The sequence below is a fragment of the Mus caroli genome, unplaced genomic scaffold (genome assembly GCF_978045245.1).
Source record: "Mus caroli unplaced genomic scaffold, Mus_caroli_1 scaffold_19, whole genome shotgun sequence".
NCBI lineage: Eukaryota > Metazoa > Chordata > Mammalia > Rodentia > Muridae > Mus > Mus caroli.
Window position 1 is genome coordinate 25,766,014 of NW_028227274.1, and position 13,493 is coordinate 25,779,506.

The window sequence follows — 13,493 nt, forward strand, 5'->3', positions numbered from 1 at the left end:
CTACAGGGAATAATAGATGGAAAACTCCAGCACAAGGAGGGAAACTACATCCTAGAAAAAGCAAGAAAGTAATCTTTCAACAAACCTAAAAGAAGATAGACACACAAACATAATTCCAATTCTAACAGCAAAAATAACATGAAACAGCAATAACTTTTCCTTAATATCACTTAACATCAAAGATCTCAATTCCCCAATAAAAAGACATAGACCCACACACTGAATATGTAAACAGGACCAGGATTTTGCTGCATATAGGAAACACCCCTCAGGGACAAAGACAGACACTACCTCAGAGTAAAAGGCAAAACAAAACAAAACAAAATTTCCAGGCAAATGGTCCCAAGAAACAAGCTGGATTAGCCATTCTAATATTGAAAAAGTCAACTTTCAACCAAAAGTTATCAAAAAAGATAAGGAAGTAAACTTTATACTCATCAAAGGAAAAATCTACCAAGAGGAACTCTTAATTCTCTACATTTATGCTCAAAATGCAAGGGCACCCACATTCATAAAATAAACTTCTCCAAAGCTCAGAGTACACATTGCACCTCACACAATAATAATAGGAGATTTCAACACCCCACTCTCAGAAATGGACAGATCATGGAAACAGAAACTAAACATAGATGTAGTGAAACTAACAGAAGTTATGAACCAAGTAGATTTAACAGATATCTATAGAACATTTCATCCTAAAACGAAAGAAAATACCTTTTCTTAGCACCTCACGTTACGTTCTTCAAAACGGACTATATAAATGGTCACAAAACAGGCCTCAACAGATACAGGAAGATTGAAATAATTCCATGCATCCTATCTGAACACCACAAACTAAGACTGGTCTTCCATAACAACAAAAACAACAGAAAGGCACATACAGATGAAAGCTGAACAATGCTGTACTCAATGATAACTTGGTCAAGGAAGAAATAAAGAAAGAAATCAAAGGCTTTTTAGAATTCAATGAAAATGAAGGTACAACATATCCAAACTTACGGGAAACAATGAAAGCAATGCTAAGAGGAAAACTCATAGCTCTGAGTGCCTCCAAAAAGAAACTGGAGAGAGAAAACACAAACAGCTTGACAGAACACCTTAAAGCTCTAAAACAAAAAGAAGCAAACACAGCCAAGAGGACTAGACAGCAGGAAATAATAGAAACAAAAAGAACTATAGAAGCAATCAACAAAACCAGGAGCTGGTTCTTTGAGAAAATCAATTTTATATATATATATACCCTTAGCCAGACTAACCAGAGGGCACATAGACAATATACAACTTAACAAATTCAGAAATGAAAACAGAGACATAACAAGAGAAATCAAGGATATTCAAAAAGTCATCAGATCCTACTACAAAAGATTATACTCAAAAAAAAAAAAAAAAACCAAACTTGAAAATCTGGATGAAATAGATATTTTTTAGGAGATATTAGGTACAAAAGTTAAATCAATATAAGATTAACCATCTTAAACAGTCCCATAATTCCTACAGAAATAGAAGAAGTCATTAAAATCTCACAACCAAAAACAAAGCCCATGACCAGATGGGTTTAGTACAGAATTCTATCAGACCTTTAAAGAAGACTTAATACCAGTACTCCTAAAACGATTCCACAAGATAGAAACAGAAGGAACACTACCCAAGTCATTCTATGAAGCCATATCTATGCTCATACTTAATCACACAAAGACCCAACAAAGAAAGAGAAGGTCAGACAAATTTCCCTTATGAATATAGATGCAAAAATTCTAAATAAAATTCTCACAAACTGAATTCAAGAGCATATCAAAATGATCCTCCACCATGATCAAGTAGGCTTCATTCCAGAGATGTTTCAATATATGGAAATCCATCAATATAATCCACTTTATAAACAAATACAAATGAAAAATAAAAACAAAAACATGATCATATCATTAGATACTGGAAAACCATTTAAAAAAAATTCAACATCCCTTCATGGTAAACATCTTGGAAAGATCAGGAATTCATTCATGCCCATACCTAAATAGAGTAAAATCAATATACAGCAAACCAGTAGGCAACATCAGACTAAATGGAGAGAAACTTGAAACAATCCCACTAAAATTAGGGTCTAGACACATCAGCCCACTCTCTCCATATGTATTCAATATAGTACTCGAAATGCTAGCAAGAGCAATTAAACAACAAAAGAAGGTCCAAAACAAATTAGAAAAGAAGTCAAAATATCACTATTTGCAGATGATATGTCAGTATACTTAAGTGACACCAGAGAACTTCTAAACCTGATCAACAACTTCAACAAAGAAAGTGAATATAAAATTAACCCAAACAAATCAGTGTGCTTTCTCTACTCCAAGAATAAATAAACAGGATAAGTAAGAAATTAGGGAAACAACAACCTTCACAATAGACACAAATAATATAAAATACCTTGCTTGGTGTGACTCTAACCAAGCAAGTGAAGGATCTGTATGACAAGAATTTTAATTTTCTGAAGAAAGAAATCAAAGAAAATCTCAGAGAATGGAAAGATCTCCCATGCTCATGAATCAGCAAGAATAACATAGTAAAAACGGCCATCTTGCCAAAAGCAATCTACAGATTCAATGTAATCCTCATCAAAATTACAACTCAATTCTTCACAGAGTTAGAGTCATTTGAAAATTCATCTGGAATAACAAAAAACCCAGGAGAGGGAAAACTATTCTCAACAATAAAACAATATTTGGTGGAATCACCATTGCTGATCTCAAGCTTTAGTACAGAGCAATAGTGATAAAAACAAACAAACAAACAAAACTGCATGGTGTTGGTACAGTGAGTGGCATGTAGATCAACTGAATAGAATTGAAGACCCAAAAATGAACCTACATACCTATGGTCACTTGATATTTGACAAAGGAGCTAAAACTATCCAGTGGAAAAAACAGACAGCATTTTGAATAAATGGTGCTGGGTCAAATAAAGATCACCATATAGAAGAATGCAAATTAATCCATTCATATCTCCTTGTAAAAATCATAAGTCCAAGTGGATCCCTTTATCTATGTAAAACCAGATACACTAGAACTAATAGAAGAGAAAGTGGGGGAAAGCCTTGAACATATGGGAACAGGGGAAAATTTCCTGAAGAGAACAATGGCTTATGCTCTAAGATCAACAATATACAAATGGGGCCTCATAAAATTGCAAAGCTTCTGTAAAGCAAAGGAAACTGTAAATGCAAAATAAAATGGCAATCACAAGATTGGGAAAAGATCTTTACCAATCCTACATCCAATGGATGGCTAATATCCAATATATACATAGAACTCAAGAAGTTGGACTCCAGAGAATCAAATAACCCTATTAAAAATGGGATAGGGAGCTAAACAAAGAATTATAAACTGATGAATCTTGAATGGCCAAGAAGCACCTAAAGAAATGTTCAACATCATTAGACATTGGGGAAATGCAAATCAAAACAACACTGAGAGTCTACCTCACACCAGTAAGAATGTTTAAGATCAAAAACTCATATGACAGCAGATGCTGGCTAGGATGTGGAGAAAGAGGAACACTCCTTCATTGTTTGTAGGATTGCAAGCTGGTACAACCACTCTGGAAATCTGTCTGGTGGTTACTCACAAAATTGGACATAGTATTCCAGCTATACCATTCTTGTGCATATACCCAAAAGATGATCCAATCTATAACAAAGACATATGCTCCACTATTTTAATAGCAGCCTTATTTATAATAACCAGAAGCTAGAAAGAACATGTCACTCAACAGAGGAAGAGGTACAGAAAATGATGTACAGTAACACAATGGAGTACTACTCAGCCATTGAAAACAACGACTTCATGAAATTCTTAGGAAAATGGATGGAACTAGAAAATATCATTCTGAGTGAAGTAACCCAGTCACAAAACAACATACATGGTATGCACTCACTGATAAGTGGATGTTAGCCCCAAAGCTCAGAATATCCAAGATACAATTCACAGACCACATGAAGCTGAAGGAGAAAGAAGACCAAAGTGTGGATGCTTTGGTCCTTCTTAAATGTAGAACAAAATATTCAAGGGAGAAAATAAGATGACAAAGTGTGGAACAGACACCAAAGGAAAGGCCATCCAGAGACTAACCCACCTGGGGATATATCTCATATACAGTTACCAAACCCAGACACTATTCTAGATGCCAAGAAGTGCTTGCTGACAAGAGCTAGATATAGCTGTCTCATGAGAGGCTCTTCCAGATCCTGACAAATACAAAGGTGAATGCTCGCAGCCAAACAAAGAACTGAGCATGAAGTCCCCAGTGGAGAAGTTAGAGAAAGGACTGAATGAGCTGAAGGGGTTAGCAACCCGAGAGGAAAAAACAACAATATCATCAAACCAGATACCCCATAGCTTGCAGAGTTTAAACCACCAATCAAAGAGTACACATGGAGGGACCCATGGCTTCAACCCCATACATAGCAGAGGATGGCCTTTGGTCTTATAAAACTTGATGTTCCAGTGCAGGGGAATGCCAGGGTAGGGGGGCAGGTGTTTGTGGGTAGATAGGGGAGCACCCTCATAGAAGCAGGTTGAGGGAGGGTGGGATAGAGGGTATCAGGAGCTGAAACTGGAAAAGGGAATAACATTTGAAATGTAAATAAAGAAAATGTCAAAGAAAAAAAAAGGTTGTCAGATTTGTGTGAAGTTTCCCTATCGGTCTGTTCATGGTATACTCAGCCCTCTCATATACAGCTAGCTTTCTGGGCTTTATTGAAATGCTTTCTGAGTGTGCCTTAAGCATCACACAATACCATCATATAGTAGCATAGGTTGAACATCCTCTTGGTGTCCATATTTTCTACTACAAGTGACAGGCTTATATAGAGTAATTTGTATAATGTCCTTTAACTAGAAATAGATTTGTTCTAAACAGCTTTCTTTCTTCCATTCAACTTTCATCCCTCTCTCTTTCTTTTGACTTTTGCCTTGTTTTCATTCTCTCTCTCTCTCTCTCTCTATTTTCTCTCTGTGCTCCCCTTCCTTCCATCCCTATTTTCCTATCCCATTTAAATAAGAAATCTCTACTCAGTATAAAGAACCAAAATGCCAGGTTTAAAATGACAAACTCATGATTTAAGTATTCAAGTATCATGTGTGTACTTCTAAAGAAGTCTTTTAACCTCTAATATCTTAGCACATTGTTAATCTCTCCTTCAGAAAATTAGAATGTTTTTAAACAATAGGGTATGAATTGAACCATTGGGTTTTATTTGTTTGTTTGTTTGTTTGTTTTCATAGAAATCATATAGTCCTTTCTTTCAGCGTCAGACAAAGTGGATGTTAGTGTCCTGAGAGGCTGGGACAGAAATCATTCCTTGGATCTAACTTTTTCGTCATTTGTGCCAACAGTAAGCTGTGTCTAATGATTCCCAGTCCCTGTTTTTTCTTCTAACCAAGCCTGGATATAATAAAACTATTAAAAATAACTTGGCTGAATACTATTGCAGAATGCATCATGATTCTCACTTGTTCTTATGTGACAGTATGAAAATCAGTTATACAATATTTTGTCCTTCTTTGTGCTGAAAGCATATGTTTGTATATGGAGATGTATACAACCCTACATGCCTCTTCAATTCCTATATCCCTCTTCCTCATTCCATTGCCTACACTTCTTGCCCTATCTCTCGTCTTACTCTCTTCCTCTTTCTCCCTAGGTACAAGAGAGAGGTGGAGTAGTGCTTTGGATCAAACTTAAGTCTTAGTTTATACTCATCCAGCAGAGTACAGTTAAAGCCAAAGACTTCACTCAATTTTAGGTGGTGCAGTGACTTTTTTCCTCTTTTGATTAAAGACCATTGTTTCCCTAGGCATTTGTATTGCAATAAAGTCTATCAGATAAAATGATAGTTGCCTACTTCAAGCAAGATACAAATGAGGAGAACATAAAAAGAACGAGGGAGTGTCAAGGGAATGAAGAAGAGAAAAAAGGAGAAAATAGCAAGAGGAACATTGACAATGAATGAGCCCTCACAATGTAATAGTCAACTAAAAGAATAATACGTTTTTATCCAAAAAGCAGTTTCCATAAAAGCATAGTTTCTCATTCAAATAAGCAAACCTAATTTTGGTCCTTTGGTTTCCTACTTCAGAGTACATTTGCAGTTGGGGTTTCACTTATTCTCATGGTTGACGAACTACTAAAACATGATATGTATGGTCCATAGTGGCAAAGGACAAGCAGCCAACCCTGTTGTGTGGACAGGTTATATGCAGCTTCTGTGAGAGCTCTCAGAAACCTATTGATGGAAACTTCTGCTTTGGATATATGAGCTTTAAGGATGTAAGAGGTGTTGCATGCTCTTGTTTCTTCAGTGGAGTGTTTCCAAGGCCTTATCTCTGTGTTCCAGGGAGTAAGTCTACTCTCTGTTGACTTTCTTCTTTCCTGGTTAGAAAGAATTCATGTGTGAATGGTATTTGGAAAAGACGCAGGGCAATTGAAAAGGCCAACTGAACAAACATTGTGTGCCCAATTCCCAAGTAAGGTTCTAATGAAAGAAAGTATTTTCCAGTATATTTTACATTATATTTAATATCAATATACAGTGGCTTAATGGCAATGTGGACCTAGCAGTCACTATCCTGCCAAGTTGAATTGAATAACAATAGCAGCAGCAACAAAAGGCTTCCATGGAACTTATTCTTGTGCTTAGATCAGATATCTACTTCCTTGATCCTCTGAGGTACAAAGCTTTATGACATCACAAATATTTATCTTATAAAAAAAATACAGAACATGAAACACTGAATCTGCTTTTCCTTAAATCTAGAGCATGCTCATTCTATAAAGATCAATAGTGACAGGTCAAGTAGGAAATCATTAAGTGAATGTGGGGCAAGTGAAGATGGCACTGGTTGAATGGGAACCAAAGCATATATGGACTTACAGAGTATGTTCCTATAGAAGGCCTTTCATGATTAGAATATAGGACCACTTGTGAAGGTTCATGAAAGGATCAAAGGAACCTAAGTAGCAGGAGAACACTAAGATTCAAGAAAGTAGATTGTGATCTTCTCTCTAAGACTAACAAAGCATTATCAGCACTAACAAGCTAACTAGTTATCTTAAAATTGAAGGAATAAGATTCTTCTAATCTCCATGAAAACAGATACTATAATGTTGAGCCATCAGAATCCTTATACAATGCTCATCTCAAAGAATCAGGTGCTAAAATAATAAAGTGAGACAAATATCCTGTATTATATGTACAGAAACTTGCTGGCTGTCGCAGTGGAGAACCTTCACAAGCCTGGCTCTTTCAACAAAAGGAGATATTGCCACTCATTTTCCTTTATTGTCTTGTGTGAGCACACATGCATGCATGCATGCACGAACATCCCTAAGGCTCTTCGATGATTATTAAGAGTGTTCATTATTGTGCAGTTCTGAAACTCTCCTTAGCTTCTGCGATGATGTACTCAAGAGACCATGAGACCAATAAAATCTAAGACATAGCTGCTAAGATTAATCTTTTTCTTTTCTTTCTTTTTTTTTTTTTTTTTTTTTTTTTTTACAACAGACATTTCCAACCTTTAAAAGCCTTGGCTTCTGAGTAGGGAAGACACAGGTAATATGTGATTGCTTAATCGGAGTCTGCTTAAACAGCCCTCTCCTGAAGGCTCACTTAGAATTCCTCCCAATCTTTGCACTTATATTGGAATGTGAGTGACTCTTTATTTCTGTTCATCCAATTTACACAAGAGACGAGAACAAAGCGTTTTTCTTAGCTTGCCTTTGTTTGCTTGTTTCCATTGAATCTGTTGTTTGCTTCATAAGAAGCTGTGTGTGTGTGTGTGTGTGTGTGTGTGTGTTAGATGAAATTGAGTAAGACCCGACAGTCCGGAAGTGCAGAATTTGAGTGGCAGGCTAGCCTCATTCACCAGATGAATCGCTCACTCCAGGCACAAGTGGTTCAATTTTGTGCCTCAGCAAAACTGCAGATTACTACATGCCATACACCAGTGGGTCGCAACCCCAGCTCAGAATTAGAATTCCACCAGGGAGCTAATTTTAAATACCAATGTTCATTCCTTTACCCAGAGTGTGAATGTTCCCAGGTGTGAGTGTGTATGTGTGTGTGTGTGTGTGTGTGTGTGTGTGTGTGTGTGTGTGTGTGTGTACATGCATATCGTGGTTGACAACAAGGTACTTCCAGTGCACACAATGGGATTGGATGAGAATCTATCATGGATCTACACATTTTCACTGTTGCTTTCTGAATATAGAGTGAGATGGTAGAGTTCATGAATAAGAAATGTGCTATAACTATGAAAAAAATCAAAAAAATATAGAATTGGATATTTTCTTAAATAAATTTGTATACTTTATATTTCTTAGAGAATAAATTGATTTTTTATTAAGATATCAAAATGGATCCAGTGGCATTAAGGTGTTTTAAAATTTGTCAGGAGTTCATCATAATACCCAAATAATTGACCTCCCTTAGTTTTTGTTTGTTTGTTTGTTTGTTGTTTTAACTCAGAGACTACACTGAGTTTGTTTGTTTGTTAAATCACAGAGCATTCTAAATTGAAGCCAAGAGACTCAATAGCTAAGAATGTTTTCTGCTCTTACATAGGATATTTGTTTGGTTCTTAGCACCCACATGTCAGTTAGTTCAAAGCTGCCTCCAAGTAATCGTCCACCCTTCATTGAGAGCAGACACACTAATGGTGCTTTTTCATACATGTAAGCAAAACACTCAAGTGCAGAAAATGCAAATACATAACTCTTGTAGAAATGTTTAAAAAATGGAATTTTAAATCATCTTTTTTATCCAAAGAAATACTTTGTGATGGATCTAAACATCATATATATTTGCCATATTTTTTCCACATACTAGTAACCTTTTACTTTAGACTTATCTTGTGAGGATACATAACACAAAACACACAATATACACAATGCTTCTATGAAGATTTTGTTTGTTAGGCCCCTAAAGAGTTGCCCATGAGAAATCAGCCTGAAGAAAACCTTGCTATCCTGCTGTTACTCTCTTCTAATTCCTCTTGTGCTTTTGGTGCCATGCTCTCTGAGAAGCTTTCTTGGGCCGGCGTTTTGCTACAAGCATGTTATCACCTCTGTGATGAGTTCTCACTCCCAACTTTTAGGACAGTATTGTACACCTTGAGATGAGTTCTGAATTTGCCTACTTACATACAGCAACTCTGTCTAACCTTTAAGTCCTGCTGCAAACATTTCTATCATGTCTGATGGTCTCTGTTGTATTATAATCATGGGAAGAATAGGATTTGATGACAAGAATCATCACTTAATTTTTCCCCTGCTAAACAGATACTGCCATGCTGTCTAGCATGCCATAGCACATCACTCATCAAGCTTTTGTGACACAACTGTGAAAATCTAATAATTTTCTTACTTAGAAGCTGAATTTTAGTATTAGTGAGGATGTTCACAGAGGCAAAGGCCAATCAATAAATAGCAAATAGTATGGAATTAACCCATTTGGTTCTTTCGCCTTAAGCACAAATAACCTTGAGCAGCTGGACCTCAGTAAGAAAGTCACCTCTACCTCTTTCATCTCCATCATTGTTCCTCACAAAGAACAAAATTTGAGACAAGGTGCAGCTGCCAGATGGCCACTTCCATTACTGTCTCTTCAAGCCGTGAGCACAATATATCTATCTAACCAGTTCCTATGTTTGTATAAACACTTCTAAACACCCAATCAATCACATCTTTCTAGCTAGCACTTTTCTTAGAGACATATATCCCCTGACCTAGTAGAGACTAGATGGGACTCTTTTCTTTCATGAGCTGTGGATTTAATGGACCAGACACAACAATGGCACAGGCGAGTGATTTCAAGGAACTCTCATTATAACCAGGATCTATGTTGCAGTGATTCACAGGACACAGGTACTGCCTTTAGAGACACATTGCCTTATAGAGAGTGCTGCAAACAACCAGGCTGACAGCTTTTTCTAAAGGTCAAAAAAGGTTATGTGAGTCTCTTAACTGTAAAACTCTGGCTGAGAAGAAATTTATAAGTTTCTGTCTTCCGGAAAGTTGACTTTGGTAATAGTGTATCTATTAAAATTTGTGCAGTAAGGTAGCCCATTGTGAAGGAGAAAATTATCAACAACTTTTTAAAGTATGTGTGTGTGTGTGTGTGTGTGTGTATAAATGTAAACTGAATTGATACCTAGGAACTATCTTGCTTTTCTAATGTTTTCTTCCTTTGATTGCTTTCTGTAAGTACACCATTTTCTGCTTATTGTTGTTTCTTATAAGTTCCTTTATAATCAGGTTCCAAAGTTTATGCTAAAAATCACAGACAAGAGCTAGGATTAGTGAAGTCTGCTTTAAAAGCAAAGGAGTTGATCAGAGCCCAATCTGTCTTCCACAGGCAGAATATTTGTACAGATGGAAGAGGAAGCTGCTCGGGAGGAACACTAAGGCAGCCCAGTCTGCATAGGGACACAATGTACTCTACAGAAGAGGTTCAGGAGTGTAAAATCACCAGCCTTCAATGACTACAACATTCCTATTTGAGTTTGAAGAACATTTAATAGCACAGATTTTCAAAACTTCAAAGGACCTGAGTACAAGTAACATAAGAGCGTCTTGCTGCAAAACATGGGAAGTCATGATGCCTGACAGAGCAGATGATGTCCTCACTGCTTTAGGATTCCAACTTCAAATAACTTCACTCTATTTTCAAATTCTGACAGTTGATAAGGACATAAAGCAAGTTTTTCTTCATATCCAAAGAGACTTGGGACTTTAGGATAAAGATGGGGCTCTTCTATGAACCTAATTGTGAACTCCCGGCAGGTCATTTCCAGTGTAGACAACAGGCTTGCTCCAGACTGGTCCTGCTGAGAGTGTTGGAGGACACTGAAGGTAGTCCTTTTTCCCCACCTACTTTCACAAGGAGTTGAAGGATAAAATGTAAATTTGGGGTGTATAAAAATGCCACTGAAGTCATTTCCCTTTGCTATATTTTGAGGAAAGAGGTTACTCTGTTTAATATGTAATTCCTGTGTGTCTGAGATTATCATCATTAAATAGAGAGTTATGCATTAAATATTTCTTCCTCTTAACATGTCCTCTACTTCTTAAAAACATTCCTTTGTACTGCTATCTGGAGATTTTTGATTAAATTTTTCTTGGTATGTATAGGAAAAGAAATTGATATTGTCTGACTCTTAATGGACCAGATAACGACCTAGGTGGCATGAGGTATGATGTTCAGGATCTGAGACAGGAACATTTTCAGCTTCCATCTTTCACTCTAAAAGGCCAAGAATGACAGACTTTTTAGTTGGTACTCAAATCAGACAGATGGAGGGAGGAAACAGAGGTTTTTAGAACAAGCATAAATGCCATGTTCAATATGAGGTTGACTTCATACAACTCTAGACTTCCTTTTTATCGCACAAGCAATTCCCACGGTTCTGTGTGTTCAGTCCCAAAAAGTACCCTGACTGTGAGAGAGATTTTCCAAGACAGACTGCTCTGTTTAGGTATAGAAACCCACCATCCTTCCGGGTTTCCTCTCTGTCTCAATACACAGAAAAGCACTGCTGGGATCATAGTGTTTTCTTGTGGTACCAGGGCATGAGGAAGAAATAATGATTAAGGGTTTGTTTTACTTTTGTAAACTCTGTTTTGCTTCTGTTTAATATGATATAGAAGGGGAGATTTGATAGCACCTAGAAGGATCTTCTAATTCATGAGGGATCTTGTAATTCATGAGGAATGAGATGCGGAGAGTTTTAGGTCAATGATCTGCCTTAACTGGTGCACATAGGAAGTTCTGGTGGTTCTTGAAGCCCTGGTTTGGAAAAAATATAATGTTGTTTTGTGGAGATAGCTTAGCTGATGAACTGTTTTCTTGGTTCCAGCCCCAGAAATCATGTTGTTTGTTTGTTTGTTTGTTTGTTTGTTTGTTTGTTTTTGTCTTTTTTTTTAATGCAGGTCTGGTAATATATACTTCTAATCCCAGGCCTGGGGAAGTGGGAAGAGATGGGTCCTTGGGCCTATTAGTCTGAAAGCCTAGCCTACTAGATAAGGTTTAGACAGTTATCTATCTTGACGAAAAGAAACATCCGTTTCTCAGCTGAAGAATGGCGTCTAAGATGTTCCATTTATTGAGTTCATTCTTAGCTGAGCTGTGTGTATGTATGGGTATTTGTTTTTATACCATAAGAAGATTGTTTATTTTCTTGTTTCAGATGCTGTACAGGGAAAATGAACTCAAAGCTCACCTGTCTTGAGAAAAGGAATTGACTTCAGAGATCCAGCAAGGCATCAGCAGGAGGTATGAGGAATCTGACCTAACCAGACTAGGGAGAAGAAACAGCCAGTTAAATCCAGATTGTTTGTCAGAGTATCTGACTTCTCTGGGATATAAAATGCAGCAGTTTGAGTGCTTCACATTATTCTTTGCTGAACCATGGCCTCCTCTTGTCCCAAAACAACATTCTGGAGAGACTACAATGTCCCAGTTGTGGAAAGCTACACCTTTTGTGTGATGGCTAATGAACTGCTGAGCTATGGCTAGGTCAAGTGCAAAGGATTTCACCACAGCCTGATGGTTGTTCCTTTTGGGTAAGCTCTAGCTTATTAAGAACAAATGGAGAAAGAGGAGAAAGAGTGCATCCTTACCTCACCTGGAGATAATCTTCACCCTTTTACTTTTCTCCTATACCTTATAAGCATCTGCACACTGTTAAGTTCTGTTAAGTGGATTTCAGGTATCCTATCTCAAACCCACATTGTGTCCTCCATGGTGTCCGCATTACCGGATCATTTTGACCAAGACAACTGGTGTGTGCAATAATCACACCTTTTTTCCCTACCTGCCTTCTACCAGTAGTAACTTTTCTTGAAGAAGTAAATATAGTTGTATTCCAATCCTTTACAGTTATTTTATTAAGTTACATATATCTATATAATGAATTGTAGTGTTCTTTCCTCAATTCTGTCTCTTATCCCCCTTGTTTTTCCTGATGTTCCTTTTCATCTCAACAAGCTTGCCTCCAACTTTCATGGCCTTGTTTCTGTATGACCCAAAGAAATTAACTTCAGTGTCTTGACAGGGCATAGTATATGAGGTTCTTTACTGTAGCAATGAAAACATATCAGTGGTTGAAGAAAATGATACCCCTCCCCTAACTATGCTTAAATACCAACAATCCTTCAAGAACATGGGATAATAGGGATTCTTCTCCCATCCAGGATGTAGCTTTTTCTTCTCGAATAGAAAGATGATCTTCTTGAATTTTAATGTATGTATCCAAACTGGAAATAAATCCTATTATCCATTCATTAGCTCCTTGTCTCTATAGAGATGTCTTTGGAGATCCATACTTATTTTGAACAAGTAGGTATTATTTTCACAACTGTGGAGCCCCATCATGTTACAGAACTTATTTTATAGTCCATATAGGATACAACAGTGTCACAGATTGTCACAGGATTTGAGA